This window comes from Mytilus galloprovincialis, chromosome 10, assembly GCF_965363235.1.
Source record: "Mytilus galloprovincialis chromosome 10, xbMytGall1.hap1.1, whole genome shotgun sequence".
NCBI classification, from domain to species: Eukaryota; Metazoa; Mollusca; class Bivalvia; order Mytilida; family Mytilidae; genus Mytilus; species Mytilus galloprovincialis.
Window position 1 is genome coordinate 70,513,577 of NC_134847.1, and position 15,235 is coordinate 70,528,811.

The window sequence follows — 15,235 nt, forward strand, 5'->3', positions numbered from 1 at the left end:
ATAAAGACGCAACCAATTTATAATTCATGCTTCAGAATCCTTAATTTTTAGGAAAAGGTCAGAAGATTCCAAGTAGACGTAATCAAACCATTCGAAGAAGGCTAGACAAACGTCCCCCCAAAAAAGAAATTCGTTTTTTTTTTCAGATTAAATAAACAAAAGTCCTCATAAACTACCGACTGAACAACGTGGTCCTAACCAAACAAATAGTGCTTTAGTTGGAAATGTATGTACTCGCTAGTTTCAGCTGCACTTCTTATTGAGTCGTGTAGCTTGTGAAAAATGTGAAAACTTTTTCTTGATAAAATTGTGTGGAAGTGTAGTGTAGAGAATAGAAAAATCATAACTACCAACAGAGTTAAAAGAATATTCAAAAGTGCGTATTTTATTTAAAACCTCTACAGATTTTTTAACACTCCAAATTATTATTACCATTATTTGCATAAGCTTTATTGCAAAGGTTAATAACAAGTAAAGGATGATGTTAGAAGCAAAGACAGATAATCTAAGTAGTAGAATAACTATTAGATGCAGAAATGAAACGAAATTTCAATGGTTGTTTGTGTAATTTAGGTAACCAGTACATAGTCGGGACTTTCAAATTTTCCTATAATGCACTTTATTCTACGTGGCCATAGATAGCTACAGCTTTTCCAAGCCAGGTAGAACCGCACGGAAATTCTCAGAATAATACCATATACAAAATATGGAAAATACAGAACACAAACATAGCAACAGCTTGCATGATAAGAGTTCCTTGAATTAAAAAACGCAAATAGATAAATGGCTGACATGAAAAAGGAATAAATAATTTTGATGTCAGCAGAATTTGTTCTATTGTCTTGTCGTCATAGCCAGTAAAAAGATAAATATGGTTGGATGAAACACATGCATAAAGGAACTCTTTAAAAAAAACAGCTTGTGATATCGAATAGGTTACATTTGTAACGTTAATGACGATACAGTGACAAAATAATATATAGTCTAAACCTCAGGGTAGTTTCTTTGGTATATGTACAGTTTTCCGCCCTTTCTAACTGAGTTAGTACCTTGGTCTGTATCAGTTTTCATGAAAGAAACAGCTAGAGTACTTTTGAGACGCTTGTGTGACTTTTGTCATATGTTCTCAACATTAAATGATCTATGGGACCAAACTTGTCATCAATATCGTCGACTGAGAAGAAATTGCGTCTCTTGATATCGTGTCAAGAGAAAATTTAACTGTGATACCCACTTTTACTAAATTAACTTTTATGAGATTTATTTCATCAAAGTTTTACCACTTTTCATTATAATGTCGAGAACTTCACACAGAAATTTAATAGAAAACTCGATAACAATATCTTTAAAGACAGACCAGGTAAAAAAGCCTTACATTTTAATTAAAGTATATCACGAATCTTGATAACAAAGTATTAATCAATTCTGAAATAATTATCGATCTTTATCATAGATTTTATTAAATCTTGTTGAAAGGAGTTACAAGTTTGGCTTCTTAAATTTGACAGCTCGTTGTTTAAAAAGTCTTATTTTATAATAATTAGGTGAAATTGAAAGTTGATAATTGTAGTTTAGTCTACATTTTTGTATATCATAACACAAATTATCTTTTTCTCTTAAGCAAAGTTAAACCAAGCTGTAAACAGTATAAACAACGAAGGAGAAGTTTTTAAAAAGGAGCACTAGCTATAAAATTCATGTCCACCGAATTGACTCAAATTCTCATATTCCATTTATAACCATGCAACACATTTATCCAAATTAGAAAAGAGTCTAGAATAAAAAAAAATACAGGACCTGAGCCCCCATAATATTTAGCTCCGTTTCGTGTGTATCTTAGTCTTGACGCCATCTAATTAACTATCCAGTTGACCTCCGAAGACTGGCCTCTGATGGTCATATAACTTTTATATAAACATAAATAGAAAGCGAAATCGTGCACTTGGATTTTTCTAGGTCTGTTTAATTTCATATTGTAGATTTATCATATATGTTTATCATCTTTTTTTTTTATCTGTATAAGAATAAAATTGAGAATGGAAATGAGGAACATGTCATAGAGACAACAAGCCGACCAAAGGACATACAACAGCCGAAGAATGATATTTTGTGGATTGAATCAGTCCATCAAATGATTTACCTTTGTTGTTTCACTTTCAAAGTTGATATTCTTTTCCTTTAGATAACCGAACACGCACAATGCATGCGTTATCCATCTCTAGCTAAGGGGTTAAGTTGAAGTTCATATGAATACTGATTCAATGAGGTCGAATTATTCACTTGCATCTCAAAATGTTTCTTTTGACTGTCTAAAGTAATCGTATGTTGACCACTAAAACGTTTTAGTTCTTTATTGTTGAAGGTCGTATGTTGAACAATTAATATTTTACTTGCCTATATCAAGACCGTATGTTGACCACAAAATGTCTTTTGATTGTATTCTAGCTGTTGAAGGCTGTATATGTTGACCTCTAACTGCTTTACGATTGTTTTAATCGTTTGGGTTTGTGACATGTACTTCACATATGAATATAGGAACCGGGCTGAAGTACGTCCATTATTCATTATTCAAAATTCAATAATGAATAATGAAATAGCTCACTATTCACTATTTAATGTTAAGTGATGAATAATGAATAATGAAATCGTGTATGCTTCATTATTCAAGTTGAAGCGGTGAACAGTGAAATAAAACATCAAAAATTACTGTGATACTATACTATAGCTTTATTCCGTATTTCTAAATTCGTCATTTTGGAGTGATCTAACAAATATTGAAATAATATCAGAACAAAAAATAAAACACTCTTTAAATTTAATTTGATTTATTTATCTAGTTTCGGAGGATAAACTAGTGGGGACGGTTTCCTTAATATTTTTAACAGCAATTCCTTGATTTAATGTATGGACGACCTGGTTACCAAAACATCTATATATATATATATATATATATATGAGTCTGAAAGATTGTGTAACAATACCGATAAATAGATGGAAAACAAAACACTAAAAAGTGTTGAATATCATTGCACAAAGATGGAAAACCTGAACAGATGATATAAATTATACAATAATTGCAAATATTTCGGCTCAACAAATGGCCTTCTTCGGTGACAAAAGTTTTAACAATAATGAGATATAATGTATAAGGTGTAAACATAGATCACTAATAATACAGGTAAGTTTTGGTCGATTGATTTTAATCCAAAATCCTGAATATAATAATATTAACACTAGACTGTAAATTTAATTATTTCTTTCTATTGATTCCATCTGGATGGAGGACACCCAGTGTTTTTATCCAAAACCTCTCCCGATTTCTCTTTGCCTATTTTGCCATGTACAATCCTGTTCGATCACAAGGATCTTCATGTGATCAAAATCTTTCAGGTTGTGATCTGGTAACCTGAAATGTTGGCTGACAGGAATGTACGGTTTTTTTGTGAGGTCACTCCTGTGGCCATTGAGGCGTTTGTGAAATGGCTGCATAGATTCACCAACATATTGGAGACCACATCTAGGACACTATATAGTACTAAAATACTCTACGTTGCCTTTTTTTCTTTTCAATGGACCATTGCTATAGATATAGCAGGTTGATTGTGCAGCAATGATTATTAGGGGGGTTATGCCAAAATACGCGTGAAAATTAAGAAATTGCCAATTTTGAATAATGAAACGAATATTTTTAGTGTTGGCTGACAGGAATGTACGGTTTTTTTGTGAGGTCACTCCTGTGGCCATTGAGGCGTTTGTGAAATGGCTGCATAGATTCACCAACATATTGGAGACCACATCTAGGACACTATATAGTACTAAAATACTCTACGTTGCCTTTTTTTTTCTTTTCAATGGACCATTGCTATAGATATAACAGGTTGATTGTGCGGCAATAATTATTAGGGGGGTTATGCCAAAATACGCGTGAAAATTAAGAAATTGCCAATTTTGAATAATGAAACGAATATTTTTAGTAATGGAATAGACTGCTGTGACCCTTCAGCCTTTAATTACAGAAATACCTTATACCTCATTCGAAAGCTTATTACGGAAGGAACAAAAGGTATATAGTCAATATGTTTCGCAACGCATATTAGAGGAGTATCGAAGGGCCTTAATCTGGAAATACGCGTGAACATTAAGAAATATCTTACTGTGAAAGTACTTTTATTCGTGGGGTACCAATTTTCGTGGTTTTCGTGGATGACTGTATCCACGAATTTAAGTGTCCAACGAAATAAAATAACCATTGTCTAAATCAAGACCTGGAAAGATCCTAATCGGTAGGTTTGACTACTGATATGACATGTATGATCTAGTCTAAGAGAAGATATTGAATAGCACCAACTCTGAGAATACTTAAATAGCAGTCACAGAACTACAACCGCATGCAGGATTATACCCATTTAATCTTTAATAACCTAAAATGTACAACTTTTGTTTTTGATTAATAAAAGTCAGATTTCCGGTATTGATATGCTAGTATGATAAAGTGTTCATTTTATATCCTCATAGTTCTCGTACGTATAAGAAATAAAAAAATTATGCTGGTCTTGATTTTGCTAAGAACTATTTGGCAATTCATAGCATTTATTTATGTTACTGTTTTCTTTAGGTGACATGTTAATGGCCTAATTAACACCTTTGATGGTCTTTAATCTGTTGATCACTTTATCATGGGTTAATCAGTGTTATCACTACGATTTACACTGGTCAATGTTTACTTTGCAATTTCCTTCAATCTAGACATTTGTAACCCTCGTTTCTAAAGGCTTCAATTTTTCAATTTTTTTTTTTAGAAAACTAAAATCCACGAATTTAAAAACCCACGAACATGTAAATATTGCTCAAACCACGAAAATTGATACCCACGAATTAAAGTACTTTCACAGTATTCTGAATAATGGAATGGACTGCTGCAACCCGTCAGCCCCTAATTAATAAAATATTTATATACCAAATTAAAGCTGAATGATAGAGAAATAAATTGAGTATAAACAATATGTGCCACAATAACCATTAGAGGGGTTACGGAGGACCAACATGCCAAAATGTGCGTGAAAATTAAGAAATTGCCAATTTTGAACAATGAAATGGATATTTTGAATAATGGACTGCTGTGACCCTTCAGCCTCTAATTTAGGATCAAATTATACACCAAATGAAAGCTTATTGATAGAGGAATAACTGATTACCATTAATCAAAATTGGCTGTCTCTTAATTTTCACGCATATTTTGGCATTTAGGTCCTCCGTAACCCCTGTAATGGTCATTGCGGCACATTTTGTTTATATTCAGTTTATTCCTCTATCAATAAGCTTTAATTTGGTGTATACATTGCCTTGATTAAGGGCTGACGGCTTGCAGCAGTCCATTCCATTATTCAAAATTAGCTATTTCTCAATGTTCACGTGTATTTCGATATTTAAGTCCTTCGTTACTCCTCTAATCTCCGTTGCGGAACATATTGACTATAAACCTTTTGTTCCTCTCTTGATAAGCTAGCACTCCACAGTTCGAAAATAAAATTAACTAGAGGCTCTAAAGAGCCTGTGACGCTCACCTTGGTCTATGTGCATATTAAACAAAGGACACAAATGGATTCATGACAAAATTGTATTTTGGTGATGGTGATGTGTTTGAAGTTCTTACTTTACTGAACGTTCTTGCTTCTTACAATTATATCTATAATGAACTTTGCCCATTAGTAACAGAGAAAAATATTTGGTAAAAATTTACATAAATTTACCAAATTAATAAAAATTGTTAAAAATTGACTATAAAGGGCAATAACTCCTTAAGGGGTCAATTGACCATTTAGGTCATGTTGACTTATTTGTAGATCTTACTTTGCTGAACATTATCGCTGTTTACAGTTTATCGCTATGTATAATAGTATTCAAGATAATAACCAAAAACGGCAAAATTTCTTTAAAAATTACCAATTGGAGGGCAGCAACCCAACAACCGGTTGTCCAATTCATTTGAATATTTCAGGGCAGATATATATTGACTTGATTAACAATTTAACTCCTTGTCAGTTTTGCTCTAGATGATTTGGTTTCAGAGTTATAAGCCAAAATCTACATTTTACCCCTGTTCTATTGTTAGCCGTGGTGGCCATCTTGGTTGGATGGCCAGGTCATCGGACACATTTTTCAAACAAGATACCCCAAAGATGATTGTGGCCAAGCAGGGGCGGATCCAGCCATTTTAAACATGGGGGGGGGGGGGTCCTAACCCAGGACAAAAGGGGGGGGGGGGTTCCAACTATATATGTCCCCATTCAAATGCATTGATCGTCCAAAAAAAAGGGGGTGTTCCAACCCCCGGAACCCCCCCCTCTGGATCCGCGCCTGCCAAGTTTGAATTAATTTGGCCAAGCAGTTTCAGAGGAGAAGATTTTTGTAAAAGATAACTAAGGTTTACGAAAAATGGTTAAAAATTGACTATAAAGGGCAATAACTCCTAAAGGGGTCAACTGACCATTTCGGTTAGGTTGACTTATTTGTAAATCTTACTTTGATGAACATTATTGCTGTTTACAGTTTATCTCTATCTATAATAATATTCAAGATAATAACCAAAAACAGCAAAATTTCCTCAAAATTACCAATTCAGGGGCAGCAACCCATCAACGGGTTGACCGATTCTTCTGAAAATTTCAGGGCAGATAGATCTTGACTTGATAAACATTTTACCTCTGTCATATTTCCTCTAAATGTTTTGTTTTTTTAGTTATAAGCCAAAAACTTCATTTTACCCCTACACTATTTTTAGCCGTGGCGGCCATCTTGGTTGGTTGATCGGGTCACGCTACACATTTTTTAAACAAGATACCCCAATGATAATTGTGGCCAAGTTTGGTTCAATTTGGCCCAGTAGTTTCAGAGGAGAAGATTTTTGTAAAAGCTAACGACGACGGACGACGGACGACGACGGACGCCGGACGCCAAGTGATGATAAAAGCTCACTTGGCCCTTTGGGCCAGGTGAGCTAAAAATGAGCCACAAAATGTTTTATCATCTATTCCTGGATTTCTAATACATTAACCTAACTGTTTGTGTTGTACATGTGCATATGTATGTAATCAGTATCTTCCATAGAGTTGATTTTCAAAAGTTTTAAGGGTGAAAAATAATTCCTTTTATGTGTATCCATGGCGACATTCTGCATTTATTTACCATAAAATATTGCAAAAAGGGGGGGGGGGGGGGCATGTCACATATCCTCCCAAAATGTGGATCAAACTAGAATTTCAATGCCTGTGAGTGATACCTTTTTAGAAACTGTTGCAATTAATCTTTCTAATGATCAAATAAAAAATGGGTGTCTTTCGCCTCATTTTTTCGTAAAATCCAATCACAAAGTCAGTCGTGCGATAAAAAGTTAGAAAAAAACATTACATCATTGCCGGACCAATGTATGGTTGGGAAATGCAAATACGGACTGTCATACACAACACAACCTATATTACATACATTACATAACCTTGATGTTCATATAAACCCAATACAAAGGCTATTTTAATACTTAGCTATCCAAAAATGAATTTTATTGAACACGCTCTCATATTTGAAAGGGGCCAAAATACGAAACTACATACCTAACTGTGGAGTGCTACCTAAGCTTTCGAATGAGGTATACGGAATATCTGGAATTAGGGGCTAATGAGGTATAAGGTATATCTGTAATTAGGGGCTGAAGTGTCCTGGCAGTCCATTTCATTATTCAAAATATCCATTTCATTATTCAAAATTGGCTATTTCTTCATTTTTACGCGTATTTTGGCATTTAGGTCCTCCGTAACCGTCTAATGGTCATTGCGGATCATATTGTTTATACTCAGTTTATTCCTCTATCAATATGCTTTAATTTGGTGTATAATTTTTTCCTTAACTAGTAGCTGAAGGGTATCATAGTCCATTCCATTATTCAAAATAAGCTATTTCTCAATTTTCACGCGTATTTCGATATTTAAGTCCTTCGTTACTCCTCTAATATCCGTTGCGGAAAATATAGACTATATACCTTTTGTTCCTCTCTTAATAAGCTTTTGAATGAGGTATAATGTATATCGATAATTTAGGGCCAAGGGTCGCAGCAGTCCATTCCATTATTCAAAATATCCATTTCATTAATCATTGGGTATTATTTAATTTTCACGCGTATTTTCGCATTTAGGTTCTCCGTAACCCCTCTAATGGTCATTGCGGCACATATCGTTTATACTCAGTTTATTCCTCTATCAATAAGCTTTAATTTGGTGTATACATTGCTTTGATTGAGGGCTGACGGCTTGCAGCAGTCCATTCCATTATTCAAAATCAGCTATTTCTTAATGTTAAAGCGTATTTCGACGTTTAGGTCCTTCGTTACTCCTCTAAATGCGTTGCGAAACATATCGACTATACATCTTTTGTTCCTCTCGTAATCAGCTTTCGAATGAGGTATAAGGTATATCTATAATTAGGGGTTAAAGGGTCGCAGCAGTCTATTCCATTAATCAAAATATCCATTTCATTATTCAAAATTGGCTATCTCTTAATTTTCACGCGTGTTTTGGCATATAGGTCCTCCGCAACCCCTTATGGTCATTGCGGCACAATCGACTTGTTATGTCTATAATCAAAGGATGAAGAATAGAAAAGGTCCAGTAGAGTATTTCAATATTGATATATGTTTTGTTATTCAGGTCGTCCATGCATTGAACCAAGGAATTTCTGTTAAAAATAGTTAGGAAAACCAACTAGTTTATCATCCAAAACTAAATAAATAGATAAAATTCTAAAGAGTTTTTTTTATTCTATTTTCTGAAATTAATTTGAATATTTGTTAGATAACACCAAAGTGACGAATTTAGAAATACGGGATATAGCTATAGTGTCACAGTCAATTTTTTTAATTTTTATTTCACTATTCACCGCTTCAAGTTGAATAATGAAACATATAAACTATTTCATTATTCATTATTCATTTTTTAACATTGAACAGTGAATTGTGAACTATTTCATTATTTATTATTTTTTTAATAATGAACTATGAATAATGGACGTACTTCAGCGCGGTCATATAGGATTGTGTTCACGAACGTCGTAGGTTGACTTATGCATGTCTTTTGCCTGTTTATATTTGCAGGCCATATATGTTAACCCCTGAACGTCTTTTGTTGTCCATTGTTGAAGGCTGATTGTTGACCACAAAATGACTTTTAATTGTCTTCTGTTGAAGGCTCCACGTTTACCTCTACCTACTTTACGATTGTCATTGTCGTTCAGGTTTTGTGTCATGTACCCTACATCTCCATATTTTTCAATAATAACTGACACATGACGTTGGCGAATTGCATTTTTTTTCTAATTTATCGTTAATTTGAATTCTTTTTATGGCCAACAATGCCTGTATGTTAGATGAAGATATAACAAAGCAATTTTAATTTCAAAAGTCGAAAGTCTATAATCACTCTAATAATACGTTACATCTGATTGAGCTATATGATATTAAATGGCATATTCTGTAATTTTAGTGTTTTGATCATTAATAATAATATTGATAAATATTAAAGACAAAAGTTAAACTAATTTGTTTGTCAGAACATTCCAGATAAACATATGATATCATTTCAAATTTCGATTGACAATATAATATCCATAAATTTTAAAGTCAAATAAATGCATAACTAATCTATCTATACGTATTTTTGGCAATAAAAGAGAGAGTATTATAGTCTATCTATTCAATCAATTTCTGATAACAGATACGACATTGATATTTTTATATCCATTAATAAAAAAATATACAAAAAAATTCATAAAGTTAAGTTTTGTAATAACTAACCTCAGTAGATCAGTGTCAAATAACTAACTTTTGACAAAATAAATGTGACAGTGTTCCCTCCAATCATTGCCATAACGAATAGACTTGGTGAAAAGTACTTAACCAAGATCGTTTAACTTCAGTTTACCTAAATTGTACTAAGCACTGAAGGAGCCAATGTTGTCATCATTAAACGTGCATTGGGGAAGACGATTATAACACCGTTGTTTCATTGTAACCAATGTACGTAATACATTTTTTTTCTGTCATTCCTCATGCATTTAGCTGTTAGAGAGACATAATAATGTAATATATGTTTCTGGCTGTTACAATTTTAAACTTTCAAAATTAAACATTATTTGCAATACTGATGTAATTGGCACAGGCATCGTGCTAAAAGTCATGTTAACAGCGTGAAAAAAATAAAAAAAGTAACACTTTATATAATTGTTGCGTCTGAAACATTTATCATTGTCAGGAATTCTTAAAAAAAAAATGAACACCAAAGGGGGACTATAAAAGAATAGTTACATTGTCCAAATATGGTTAACTTTGCCTGGTGCAGTTCAAACATAAGTTTCTTAATCATTTCTAAATTCATCAAAGGAATATTTAAGAAAGGTATGATATACATCATGTCAGTACTTCGTCAGTACCGAAGTACTGACACCGAGCTGACAATATATTTTTACCATCTTGGACTGACCGTCAACAAGCTGTGGTATGTACCCAATTCTAAAGATTGAAAACAAATAGCTGCTCGTTTTTCATTTCCACTTTCAGTATGAAGCTTATTCCTAAAGACTTCAAAGATAAATGAAAAAAATACCAATATTGTTTCGCTTATATTTAGAGGGAAAAAATATATGAAGATTTCCGCGACGAACATTCTAATCGCAAATACCAATATTGGTAGAGATTAATCACCCAAATCTAAATGTGTGTTGTGAAAATATGTTTTAGTTCAACATTAACATACTACAAACAATATACATATTAATTCATTTCAATAGTAAGTTAACATTGTAATATATGCTCCAAATAGAAAGGGATCAGCATATTTCTTTTTTCCTTCCTTTCCTTCTATCATACAGTATCCCCATTCTTCATGTATTGAAAATTGTGTATTTCTGTCTTCTGATTCAAGTCATATGAGATAACAATAGCATGGGAGACTCGTGACATAACAAAGAAAAAGAACTTAAACCATCTGTCAACATTAAAAATAAGTAAAATATATTAAATTGAATATTAGATTGAGAATGGAAAAAGGGAATGTGTCAAAGATACAAGAACCCGACCAAAGAGCAAAAACATCCCCGAGTCCACCAATGGGTCTTCAACGCAGCGAGAAAATCTAGCACCTGAAGACGAGACCCCTCAACGATACAGTTCGGCAAAATAGCCTTTTCAAAAAAAAGTTGATCACGGCCATCAAATATAGCGCAATAGTGCTGGATGTGGCATTGAACACCAATCAATCAATCAAACATATTCCACGCTCAAGCGCGATGTGTGTACTGAAATCTAACCATAAATCTTTATAGAAATTTAATACTATCTTATTTATTGTATCTATCCTTAATATACTTATATGGTTATAACTAGATGAACTCTGGTTAGTAAAGAGATACACTTTATTAACATTCAAAGTTTTATCAGTTGTAATCATGGCCATATAAACAAAAATATTGCGGTCATAAATTATTTGAAGTGTTGCTTTCGGTATCAGATGAAACACACATTAAATAATTTACAAGGAAGTCCTGAGAAAACCAATCATAACATCTAATATAAAACCGAAATATTTTATATATCAATATACTGATGTTCCTCAGATCTGATTCTTATAATAAGAAGGGAAAATATCCGTACAACAGCAAAACATCTTCAGTTTGTATGTAATTGACAATTTTTTGTGTTCAGTGGCGGACCCAGAGGGAGAGCGGTGTTCCAGAGGTTGGAACCCCTTTTTTTGGGACGATCAATGCATTTTCCCCCTGTTTTTCATGGGTGATAAAAAAAAAATTGAAAATGGCTGGATCCGCATTTGTGTGTTAATCAAATAAAGAAGTCGAAATTATGATTTTCGATTATTTTTGGCTGCATTATAACCAAACAGATTAACGGAATCGTAAGCTAGATTGGTGGAGATAAAGCTACTTTACGGTTTTCGTTTGGTAAAATATTCAGATGGATTGAATATCGACTGAAACTTTAAGTATCGCACCGTACGATGCAAAAATCCACTATTATTGTTTAAAACGATAAACCAAAAGCCTTAGTGAGCTCACATGCAGATATCATTTGACTACGAAGTGAACGTATTGCAATGTAGAATGCAAAGTTATAAAAAATGATAAAAATGTACAACTTTTCCCCCAAAGTATATATTGTTTAGTATGCAAATAGCGAAACTGAATTTAAAAAGCTGGCATAGACTGCAAGGTAAACATTTAATACATGGCATTACATATCTAAACTAGAAGAACAGATCTTCATAAAATACTGAGTGTTCCTTATCTAGACCTTTTATAGAGCTTAAATAATCAGTCCAAATGACAATACGCTACAACAAGGTCAAGAATATGTTTACAGACAATTTATGAATTTGGTATATTTCGCTTGAACATATATTTTGTAATGATAGATAAAAAAAAGATATGGTACGAGTGTCGATGAGACAACTCTCTCAACTAAGTCACAATAAACATGTGAAAGCTCTCTCACAGGCAAACTATCCATAATTGAAAGATATATATAAGGGCATACACCACAAGCAAGGGGACACATTCTACTGCATCCACACAGCACGAGCATAAAAACGTGCAGTGAACAGATATAAGAAGATATGGTATGAGAGTTTATTATTATAACTGCTATATATAAGATGCTAGAAAGATAATCACATCTAACATAATAAGAATACTTACAATGCCCATTGTATTTTATCATAAGCAAATTAATCTATTTTTTAAATCCCAGGTTACAATTTGAAATGGCACATAAGATCCGATTGTCCTTTCATAAGATTATGATGATCTATTGGTATATGTCCTGAAGTTAAAAATTAATCCCAAATATATATATGTCTTCAGCTGAAATGCAAATTTTTGACACACTCGAAAACAAAATGAAGTAGGCAATTTGATGTCAAACAAGTATTTCAACAGTGGTCTATTTTCTACCGAACTACTAGTTAATATCGGTCTCTAGTTAAATAGCGCCTTCTAAGTACCAATAAATATTGTACTAGGGATCAAATTCTCGTTACATCACTCAGTCAACATCGGACTTCAGTAAAGTTAACATATTTCATGTCATAAAAAAGCGAAAAACGAAGACCTTATCAATTCTAAAGTTTAATGTTATATCGACTCTTATTTAAATTTATGACAATCGCCTGGCTGGTTTAAACTTCTTCAATATGGGTTTTGTCACTTGGTGACTAGAAAGTGTTTTACGTAAAGAGCCCCTTGATCTCATAACAACTAAGACAGGAAAGTGTTAAAGTACTCGTCATTTTAAAGTTTAAAATCCTATATAAATGATATTATAAACCATTGTGTCTTATTTCAACATTGACATGCATGTAATCTCCCGATGACTACATGAACTATAGAACAAGGGAAGTTGGAGATTTACGAACTCGATACCATTTTTGCTTTCAATATAGAACCTCTATTATATCGCTATTACATTTTCAAGGCACTAAGTTGCAATAATATGTTGTCTGCTCTTTGGTCGGGTTGTTGTCTCTTTGACACATAATCATTCCCCATTTCCATTATCAGTTTAAAGCATATATGGTACAGGACATGGTAATAGATTCTTACCTTGAAATTTGATTAACGCTTATTGTTTTATAACTTCAGCAATTCAAATCTAAGTTAACCATCCCCTATCCTGGTTCCCTGTTGTTCCATGTATAAGTCCATAACCATACGCTATATATTGGTATATGCGTAACATACTGAATATTGCGATCGAGAACCAGTCTAATTGCAATTCAGTCATAGGAACTCAATATATTCCAAATGTTTGGAATCGAGGAAGATTAAAACAGAAATACGCTTTTTCTTTATTTCTGCCAATGTTCCATAATATAGCTTTTAAAAGTACTTTATTTTTAAATGTGTGCTTCATTAATTATGAATATACATCCCTGAAAAATTATATTTCAAAGTATTTTAATTTGATATTCCTCTCATTTGTTTTTAAATGATTGTAAAATATTCAGTCATTGCTATTGATTTTGTCTCGTGGTTAATGATTTGGCGATCTTTTAAATAAGTACCTGTATGGTACTTTGACTTTAGGAATTTTCTGTGAGTTTGATGGGTCTCTTATTTCACTCTCTTTACTAGTTTTTTTTGTTCCTCCAATCTTTTGTGTACTTGGATTGTTGATAGCTTTCCAAACTAGAATTTGATTATTTTATCGATGTGTTCCTTGTCTTCAAACAGTTCATACAGTTTTGTATTGATATGATAAGTACGAAAAATTAGTTATACTTTTGTGAATTTTACTGTTTACGGTACAGGTTCCAATTGTATCTACTCTTTACCTATATATTCTCGGGAAAAAGATTGATTGGTTGTTTTATGATCGTTTTGTTTAACGTCAGTTCAATCAGTAAAATTCAATATATAATAAAAGTAGAAATTATGAATGACTGCATCCATGTGTATGATAAGTTTATTTGAATCAATTATGAATTATTGTGTTTTTCATATTATAAATTTTAGTATTGCAATCTAATTTATTTGATTATTGTCAGCTTAAGGGGGTAGACCTTGGTTCAGGCAGATAACTCTTTAAATCAGTTATGCGTTTGTAAAAGTCAAGTTTCATCAATGTTTTTTAAGCATTTACCTGAAACAGATTGGAAATAATCTATGTAACCTAGAAGCTTAGAATATATTTATGAAAATGGTTGACACAAACGTACTGATGATGTTAAGAGTTATTTCCCTTAACCTAGGTCTACATTTCTTTGGCGAATATACGTCTATATTTGATTTTATTGATACATTTGAGAAATTGTATTATGTCAAAACATAATAGGCGTACTAAATGCACACTCTGTTCACACACGAAAGAAGATTGAAAAATAAATCTCCTCGTGAAGTATAACCAAGTAATGTCTGACGAACTCATACGCCACATTTTGTGTTTGCGCTGTAAATGTCACTCCCTATAGTTAAAAGGCTTTCCTTTTTAGTGTCTCCCTGATCAACAGGAACATTAGCGTGTAAATGTCACTCCTTATAGTTAAAAGGCTTTCCTTTTTAGTGTCTCCCTGATCAACAGGAACATTAGCGTTAAATGTCACTCCCTATAGTTAAAAGGCTTTCCTTTTTAGTGTCTCCCTGATCAACAGGAACATTAGCGTGTAAATGTCACTGCTTATAGTTA

General features: G+C 32.9%; 1 protein-coding gene across 1 annotated transcript in view; it reads right to left on the minus strand.

The window, feature by feature from the left end:
• The window catches only part of LOC143048265 (uncharacterized), a 60,046-nt gene extending 47,005 nt beyond the window's left edge, over positions 1-13,041 (minus strand). Inside the window, exon 1 of the mRNA XM_076221844.1 lies at positions 12,751-13,041. The gene's annotated coding sequence lies outside the window, so the exon portion shown is untranslated. The remainder of the gene's footprint in view (positions 1-12,750) is intronic.
• Between the last annotated feature and the right edge of the window lie 2,194 nt (positions 13,042-15,235).